Genomic DNA, 8,044 nt, shown 5'->3' with positions numbered 1-8,044 from the left:
ACACTAACACACTTCAACACACAATCTTACACATGCTAGCACACACTAACACACTCTAACACACTCTCTAACACACTCTAACATACACCATAACAAACACTCTAACACAATCTAACACACTGTAACATACACTCTAACACACAATCTTACACTCTAGCACACACTAACAGACAATACTGTAACACTCTCTAACACAAAATAACACACTCCAACACACAATCCTACACACTCTAGCACACAATAACACACACTAACACATTCTAACACACTCTAACATACACTCTAAAATACACTGTAATACAACACTCTAACACACACTAACACACTCTAACCCCTGACTAAGGCCCTTAACCCTCTCAGCTCCAGGGGCTCTGCATCTTGACCCTGGGTTCTGACACAAACCTCTGCATCTGGATGTGTGATGAAAGAGTTTCAGTGTGCTGTGATGTGGATGTGACAAATAAAGGCTTTTGTATAATGGTGTTAGTTCCTGTGTTTTAGTGAGTTAGTGTTGAGGAGAAGATGAATGTAGAGTTTTTTGGGCAAATCCAAGACCCTGAGGAGTCTGAGGTCAAGCTGGAGACAGAGGCAGGAGCATCGAGCATCAGATGTCCAGACAGCTTGGAAACACAATGTACCATCAATAAGAGGAGACAGAAGATCTGTGCTGAAATACAGACCATCAGCACACAGTAAAGAGAATAAGCATCAGTGAGACCACTGACTCTGCCCAGAAGCTGCACTGTTGTACACGTTTGTGGTGGTTTCTTTTGCTAGCAGTGGATTCATCACTTCATCTCACCTTCCTTCATCCCAGGTGTGTAAGCAGTATGAAACTCTGTAGCACACTAACACACCAGACAGGTCAAGAAGCTTTCACTGTCATTTCAACAGATATGTTGTGACTCATGTGTAGTGTGTTATAACTGTTAGTACTATTACAGTTTCTGCTCCTCATTAACACTTAACGAGTCCCTAAGCTGCAGAGTTATAGGTGTGTTAGATTACACCATTTATAAAGCAAACAAAACTCAGGACATGTTCTACCTCAAGGTTGAGGTGTGACAACCAATAAAGAGTTCCTATATGATTAAACAAACCTGCATAATAGTGACATAATATCAGCCCAACCCACAGGAGCCATTTACCAGGGTGTGTGTGTCTTTGTATGTGTGTCTGTGTGTGTGTCTGTGTGTGTGTATGTATGTATGTCTGTGTGTGTATGTAAATGTGTCTGTGTGTGTGAGAATGTGTGTGTGTCTGTGTGTGTGCCTGTGTGTGTGTGTGTCTGTGTGTGTATGTATGTATGTCTGTGTGTGTGTGTGTTATAAATACTGTATTTAAAATAATCTGTAATGTAAATAATGACATTATTTCCTCATTGTATGTTGCAGATGATGATTGATTGCTTTGTTTTTAAAGGTCAGACAGATTTTTACAAGTCTTAGTCTTATAACAATCCAACACAGTAGATCATCTTCTAAAGATCAACAATAGGATAACGCTAAACATGCGATGCAGTTGTATATGGGAAAAACAAGTCTACAATAAAAGGAGAGGCTTGTGGGGGAAGGAGGTTAAAGAGCTGGTTTTACACACTTTATTCCAGAATGATTCCCTGAGCTGATCTAATCAGCTCTACTGTTCTCTTCTGGAAGGTTCTCTACTAGATGTTGGATCGTGGTTGTGTGGATTAGTGATCATTCAGATACAGGAACATTAGTTAGATCAGACTCTGATGTTGGGATGTTAAGGAGACTCCAGTTCCAGTTCATCCCAGTGTTGAGTGGTGTTGAGTCACAGTCAGAGATCTTCCACTTTCTCCAAACTTCACCTTAACACCATGTCTTCATGGAGCTGTTCTGTGCTCAGGGACATTGTCATGTTGGAACATAGTTTGTAGTTCCACTGAAGGGAAAACTGGACTTTTACAAACAATTTCAAAGTTACAAACATGAGCTACCAACATGGGTATTGTACAATCTGGATATGCGTCTGAACCCTGCGCCATTAGGAAGTATTTTTATGTTTAAAAGTAATGAGCTGATGGAGTGTCGAATATGAAGTGATTTCTGATTGTATTCTGAGGTTTCTGTGTGGTGTGTGTATTGTGTGTGTATGATGTGTGTGTATGGTGTGTGTATGGTGTGTGTGTATGGTTTGTGTATGTATCGTGTGTGTGGTGTGTGTATGGTATGTGTATGGTGTGTGTGTCTATGGTGTATGTGTGGTGTGTGTATGGTGTGTGTGTGTATGGTGTGTGTGGTGTGTGTATGGTGTGTGTGTATGGTGTGTGTGTGGTGTGTGTATATGGTGTGTGTGCATGGTTTGTGTATGTATCGTGTGTGTATGGTGTGTGTATTGCGTGTGTGTGTATGGTGTTTGTGGTGTGTGTATGGTGTGTGCGTATGGTGTGTGTGTGTATGGTGGGTGTGTGGTGTGTGTATGTATGGTGTGTGTGTGTGTGTGAATGGTGTGTGTATGGTTTGTATGATTTGTCTAAATACCTGATATAATTACAGCCCCTCCCCCACATACATATACAAAGCTACTGCTCTATATGTGATTTGTCTAAATATCTAATTTGAGTAATTACCACCACCACCCCACACACACCCTGCTTACACTGCCACACACATACACTATATATATATATATATATATATATATATATATATATATATATATATATATATATAGATAGATAGATACACACACACACACACACACACACACACACACACATATCTCCCCATATCACTTCAACATAATGAAACATAATTAATGTATATGTAAAAAACATTATAATCTGTATGTTGTTAGTCAAGTTGTGTGAATTTAAACATATATGTGGTAAGAAAATCTGTAAGTTGAATAAAAAGTAGTTTGTATGTAGTAAGTAAATTTATACGTTTCAATAAAGTTGTAAGTACAGATGTAAGTTAAAAATAAAATTGTTATTAAGTTGTTAAAAGTTGTTATTAATTTTAAAGGTAAAGCTTTAAATAAAATCCAAGTTGTAAGGTTTTAAGTAAAGTGGTGATGTCTGCTGTAATTTATGTTCTATATTATACATTTTTTTTTTAAAATGTTAAGTTTAATTTAATTTTAATTGTTTAATTGATTGAACATGTCAGTTATAAATAAAATTCCATGTTGTATGTAAAGACGTAAGTTAAATTTTTACTGTAAAGTTATTTGTTTGTTATAATTCAAGTTGTTTGTTCTACTTTGAAAGTAATGTTGTATGTTTTAAGGTTTTAAAACCTAAATAATTCGTATTTAAAGGTATGTTTTATCATTTAATTAAAGTAAAGTTGAAATTTTTATGTTGATATTAAAGTCTTACTGTATGTTCTGTAGGAAGTTATAGAAGTTGGAAGCAAAGTTGTTCTAGTTCTTTAAAAGTATAAATACCTCCTCAACCTATCTTTTTAACATGCTTATTTTTATTGATCAGTCATCACTCACAGCAATCAGAGTTAATCCTGATTATAGTTTATGTTTCGATCAGAACAGAGCTTTAAACTGGAGTCCTTGTGGTGCTCTGGCTGATTGTTGTCCCACAGACATTAGCAATCATGGCGGGAGAAGAAGGAGGTTGTGTATGAGGGTGATGGCTTTTTGAGAAGCTTGATGTTGTAGACATTGGCTTCTAAAACACAAGAAGGACAGAAGAAACATTTTACGGTTCGAACCTCCCGGCATGAGCGACCTCAGAATGCATTAATCGTACAGTTGATCAAAACAATTAAATGATGGTCTTATAAATGAAAATATTTAGGGATTAAGGTGTGTTTGATTTTATACTTGATTGATATTTGCTATCTTAACAACACAGATTAAAGCCTTTCTGATGGTGCTGAAGGAAAATATTTTCATGGTTTTGATAAAAGCTAGTTAAATTCACGGAAATCAACAGTTACATGTTTGTGTGATGAGCAGGAATGAGCGGATTCCCTTGAGGCATTCCTGTTATAAAATCCTGATAATCACTTTGTTTTTCCCTTTCTATCTTTACTGGCTCAGCTTGTGCATATCTGGCTTCAACAAAACCCTGCAGCTAATTTAATGCCTTCACAACTAGTTCCAGAAGCGATACATTATCCACTGAAGACCTTTTGGTGAAAAGATTCACTTTCCTAACATGCATCACTTCAGGCAGGAAGGATTACTTGTTATTCATACTGTTATCAATGGCTTACATTTGCTCTAAAACAAAAACTTTGAGATTTGAGGACCAGAGGAATTTGATCAAACATGTTTTTATATATTTTTATTGTTGAATAAACCTGAAAAGATCATCGAATCCTGAAAAGTGTATTTTATGTCTAAACACGCGCTATAGTAAAGAAGCTGCTTGTTGTGACAGCACCAGTTTGTCATGAGCGTTTGAGTAATGCTGCTAAGTCTGGGGCTGCTGAGTTCAGGTGCTAACCAAGTGCTCACCTTATTGTTAGGAGAATCTTGATAGTGCCTTGGGCAAGACAGCAAAACTGCCCTAGACTCAGGGTAGGAAGGAAGATCTTTATCCTCCCCGTCATGCAGGGTGACACTAAGCCAATCACCGGCGTCTGCTAGCTCATGTTTCCAGAGTAACTCAGTTTGCTCTCTGCTCGCTGTTCAATAGATGCAGTGATTGGCTTCTCATGTCTCGCAGGAGAAAGCGTTAGGCTTCATCATCTCAGATATATAATTGTTGTGTTAAAGGGATACCGAGCTAGTCCAGAAGAAACATATCAACATTTGGGGTGGATCCACTGTGAAAGAGCAGTTACTATAGAAATGGTAACGTGTTGGAACAAGCGCATTAATATACTTTAAGTAGTTGTTTCAAATTTTAATTAAAAACTTTCTGACCAATCAGAATCCAGAATTCAAGAGCACTGTGGATTAAACTGTTTATCATCTGCTTCCACTATAAACAATCAGACCGTAAAACTATACAAATAATGACTCCATCAACAGTGATGTCATTTTCAGCACAAGATTGAGGAATGTAGAGTTAAACTTACGTTGCAAATATTTGGGATAAATGAGCATGTTGACTGTTACACTGCAGCAATGAGGAATAGATTTAAACTGTGCCAGGAAACCTCCAGTAGCTTTGATATCTATCGCTTAAGAGATAACACCACAAGGCTGCTGGAGCTGATACACTGATAGGTGCCCAAGTACCTGCTCAGCGGTGGTCCGACTCAATTCACACAACACACACAATTACTGTTGCACTCACATCATTACACAAAAGCACTGTTTCCCTAGTTATCAATGCTTTATATTCACCCTCCGGTTCCTGGCATGCAGACTCGTTGTTAATGTGTGTGTGTGTGTGTGTGTGTGTGTGTGAACACACACCTGCCTGCTGTTCCCTCAGAAACATGTACTGGACCGAGCAGGTGATTTATGACTTTAATTAGAGACACCGACTCTGTCAGAACAGGCTTTAACACTGCACTTTATAAACCTTTATGCTGTTAAACACAGAGGCTGAAACAGCTTTAACCCTTTCTCGACCTGCTGGGTGACAAATTCCATGTTATTTTAGCTTCTTTGCATGCGTTGGGTCATAAATCCAGCTAGTTGTTCCATCAACCTACCAAACAATCTGTGGTTGTATCTCACTTAATCCAAAGAATTGATCAAGAATGAAATAAAATCAAAATAAGTAACCCCAACCCCAACACTAACCCCAACCCCAACACCAACCCTAACCTCAACCCTAACCCAGTCCCCTATTCCTATCCTGACCCCTAACCATAACCCAGTCCCCCTCCTGGTCTTGGCCCTGGCTAAACTCTGACTGCCAGTCTGATATCTGGCCCCAACTTGAGTCTAAATCAATATTTAATTATTTCTTATAATTTCTTATATTTTCTTATATGGAAACTTAAGTGTATAAAGGTAATATACTATTTTGAAAAATCAATAGAGTCTGTGCCTGTGCTTCCTCTACTCCTTTTGGAGTAGGGATGAATATCTCCTAAACTAACCCCAACCCCAACCCCAACCCTAACCCCAACCCTAACCCCAACCCTAACCCTAACCCCAACCCCAACCGTGTTAAATATTTTCCCTTCTCCAAATGTTTGTATGTAAAACTGATTAATCGAATACATGCACAGAAGAATCTGATTACTGATCTATATCCAGGTGGATTTATCAATATTCTTACTTCACTTATTGGACTGTGATATTTACAATGAAATAATCAGATAACAGCCAAAATCTGATTATTACTGTGTATGTAAAAGTACTCAACAGCTATATTTACATTCTAATAATCTGATTTATTGGAAAATCAGAATAAAATGTTTTTAGCATTGATATAATGTTTCTTCAATATGATTAGAAAGTGATTAGAGCTTCATCCAGGATCATGAGTTTGTGGTTGTCATGGTAACACTGATACTGTTCAATTTTGTTTTTCAGAGTGATACGATATGAATTTGAAAAGCAATAATGCTGGTTCACACACACACACACACACACACACACACACACAGGGTGTGGCTGTGATTAATAATCTATCATTAACATTTAATCACTAAGTTTGCCAAATGATGGAGGGTGTGGGTTTTTTACACAGAGACAGGAGCAGACGTGGCTCCTGTTAAGGAAGTGCTAGACATGTGTACACACACATACACTCATACACACACACTCACACACACTTTCTGACTACACACACGATTGGGATCTTACACCAAACAACTCACAATGTACTGCAACTCACAGCAAACATAAGTACAGTCAGGTGTGTGTGTGTGTGTGTGTGTGTGTGTGTGTGTGTGTGTGTGTGTGCTGAACATCTGATTCAGTCTGTCTGCTTCTTGTGGCAGGGTAGAGCGAGTGACCTCTATGTGTGTGTCTGTGTGTAATAGAGAGAGAGTTTGTCCACCAGCCCCCTCACATTCCAATGCTTTACATCATCAAAGAAACTTTGGTCCACCACATCAGGCCTGAGCTCTCTCTAACTCTCTCTCTCTCTCTCTCTCTCTCTCTCTCTCTCTCTCTCACACACACACACACACACACACACACACACACACACACACTCTGCTGAGACACTCACTAGTGTGTGTTTCTCTCTGATGAGTCACTTCTTGCTAACCGGGCCACACACTCCCGTTCCTTTCACACATCTCAGGAGAACTGACTGAAGTGTATGTGTTTATTAGTGTGTGTGGATTCATTGTGTTTAATCTTACTCTACTCTACACCCTACACGGTACGAGCGTTAATTGTGTTTACGGCCCTCACGCTGATTCATCTCAATAACACACCCTGAGGTTAAACTGAGGTGCTGTGATATTTTATTTTGGTTTGATGTTGTGTGTAGTGTGAAAATGATTCTAGTCAAAGAATTTTTTTACTGTTTAAACACAAACTTTTGCAAAAATTTCCAGAATATAATTTGCTAATTATCACCAAACATATCTGTGTTCCACTTATATTATGGTCTGCTAATTTTATTTATACTTTTACAGTTATAGAGCTCATGCCCATGAAACCGTAGGTCATAATCAAATACCAGGATGTAGAGTTTAGGAAACAGGAAGTACACCAAAATTAGATGGCCACTTAATTTACTGTTTCCGGACAATGTGAGTAAACAACAAACGAGAGGAGCGTCACATGACCACTGAGTGGCACAGGCAGGGGAAGTGGAGTGAGTGGACATACAGGGAGTGGACATACGTAAGGGTCAGTGTTACTTTTGGAGGCAAGTGGACAGAAAGATAGATTGCCAAAACATTTGGAGGCAAGTGGAGACGAGCATGTGACATCATCCGAATACTCCTGAGGAAGTTCCCCTCATTGTGCTGAGTGTTTTGATATATCACACGCCCATTTTGTGCAAATTTTTTTATTTTCACGTGACATCATGTGACATCATCAGAATACACGTGAGGAAGTTCCTCTCATTGTTCTGAGTGTTTTGATATGTCACATGTTCATGTTGTAAAAAATGTTATGGAAATGTTATGGGCTACTAACCAGAAGGTTGTGAGTTCAGATAAAGGAACTGGTGCACTGGTAT

This window comes from Tachysurus vachellii, chromosome 8, assembly GCF_030014155.1.
Source record: "Tachysurus vachellii isolate PV-2020 chromosome 8, HZAU_Pvac_v1, whole genome shotgun sequence".
Classification (NCBI taxonomy): Eukaryota; Metazoa; Chordata; class Actinopteri; order Siluriformes; family Bagridae; genus Tachysurus; species Tachysurus vachellii.
Note: the sequence above shows the minus strand (reverse complement) of the source record.